Raw genomic sequence first — 2,500 nt, forward strand, 5'->3', positions numbered from 1 at the left:
TTGTACCCTATCATCCAAAATAAATAAGTCAGGATAAGGAAGGAAAAAGGTGCGTGATTTACCAATTATAATGGAGTTCAAAGTAATAACTACAACTCTAGACTTTATCTTATTTTCAAGATTGTTGCTCATGTCAGAAGTAAAAATAATAAAAAGTAAGGGTCCCAAGATACTACCCTAAGGAACACCAGAGACAACAGGGTTAAAGTCAGAAAAACAACCATGTTGGACACGTATAGATGAAAAAAAGAAGAAAAAAAGAAAAAAAAAAGAAAATCAATCAAAATCAAAATATTGCCACCGACTCCAAAGAGTTGGAGCTTATACAGGAGGGCTTTATGGTGCACTGAAGTTATCTGCAATAGCTACTAAAGCATCTAACGTATTTTGATGGTCATAAACACGTGTAAGTAAGGCATCACAGGTACTAAGGTCCTTACGAAAAAACAAACTGCGAAGCCGGTATTAGTTTCAGACGATGGCAATAAGATTGACGACGAGTCATTAGTCATTGAAAAATCTTTGAAGACATCCGCGTTATGGGTTTAGGACGATATTCCGATGGTAGAGCAGAAACAGTAACACCTTTTGGAATGGTAGTAATGTTTGCTTTTCCCCAACAAAGAGGAAAAATACTTAAGGAGTCGCCTAAACACAACAGCTAATTTCGGAGCCAGTTGGTCAGCGAGCTTATTGAAAGAAAGAAAAAAAAAACATATTGGAAAAATCCATCAGGATCAGTGCTACCATGAGAATCCAAATCCAACAATGATTTCTTTTGCTCAGTAAGCTGAAATGCTGCCGATTGTAATAGAGGTTTTAGGAAGCATGTAGAGGGCAAATAAAGACCAACTTTTATTTTTATTACTTCGCTTATTTGCAAAAAAAAAACTCCGCAAAGCATATTAGCTTTCATGGCTGGTTCATAATTCGCAAAACCAGCAACATCACGGAGAGGAGGCATGGAAGATTCATTACCAAACAAAAAACGATTTCAAGGCAGACCACCACTTATGTAACTGACTAGCCCCAAAAAGAACCTCTCGCAGATATGTATTATAATTAATAATCACTACAGCATTTCAAACCCTTTGGGCAACTGCCTATATATATATATATATATATAATATATATATATATATATATATATAATAATATATATATATATATATATATATGTGTGTGTGTGTGAGTAATATTTGTAAACAGATTATATATATGGAATGACAGATATTGAATGATAGACTACAAAATGATTGCTGATTGATTGACTGATTGACTAGTTGATTAATTATTTTATTGATTTATAGATAGATCTTACAGTACTTGTATATGATGACATCACTAAGCGCCCTCATAGATATTTTAGAAAACCAATTGGGAAGTCTTCCAGTTATTGGGTCATTTTGAGGCACTGTTTCTTAAAAACTAAACCTATTTGTTCTAGTTAAGATCAATTACCAAGGCTTCAATAAGGTCAAACTAGGGGCAACCTAACAACTAACCATTAATATCAACCAAGTATATTTATTGCCATTTTTATAAATCAATTTTTTTTTTTTTTTTTTTTTTTATTGGCGCCGCTTCCTTCATTTTTCATAAACCTTAGTAATAAAATAGCTTTTATCTTAAGGGATCTTGGCCAGGGGAACGGGCGGGAGCTATAACTCGCAAAACTTTGCCTCAATTTATGACGTTCAGGGAAAAAACGGAAAAAGGACCTGGAGCCAAAAGCTTCTTTAAAATTAACCCCTTTAGGCCTATTCAAAGCCCTAAGGCAGCTAACGTTTTTCTAGCTGCCTCGGGTCTTTTATTTATTTATTTATTTATTATTTTTTTAATATATACAAACTAACCTTTTTTTTCTACCGGGAACGTTGGATAACGAAATGACTCAACGCCTGTACAAAATTCCCAATTGCATAAAAAAATAACATGGATACATTACTTACCATGCATAAAGTTTAAGGCATATAAATATATGATATATTAAAAATATATATATATATAATATATAATCTAATATATTAACTATTATATATATAATATTTATATACACACCCGCGGGCGCGCGCGCGGCCAAATTTAACACACACACACACACCCAACAGGGATTACATATATTATATAATATATTATATTTATATTATATATATTATATATTATATAATATATATATAATATATATTCTATACAATTTTTGGACACACCCCCACACCCCACGCGGGCCATTACAACACACCCAACATATATATTACCATTTTTACAACCACCAGGCAATTTACATGTGTGTGTTTTATTTTTATAAATATATATTATATATATATATATATATATATTAATATATACCATATAATGTATTAATAACTCTGGCCACAATATATATTAGGATATGTATATGGGCTATGATGTATATATATTAAAATATATACATATTTATACATACAAAAACGAAACCACACACACACCAAACCACACCACAAACCACAACAAACCACCA

Source organism: Penaeus japonicus, unplaced genomic scaffold (assembly GCF_977035675.1).
Source record: "Penaeus japonicus unplaced genomic scaffold, GWHDUDI00000001_assembly GWHDUDI00000022, whole genome shotgun sequence".
Lineage (NCBI taxonomy): Eukaryota > Metazoa > Arthropoda > Malacostraca > Decapoda > Penaeidae > Penaeus > Penaeus japonicus.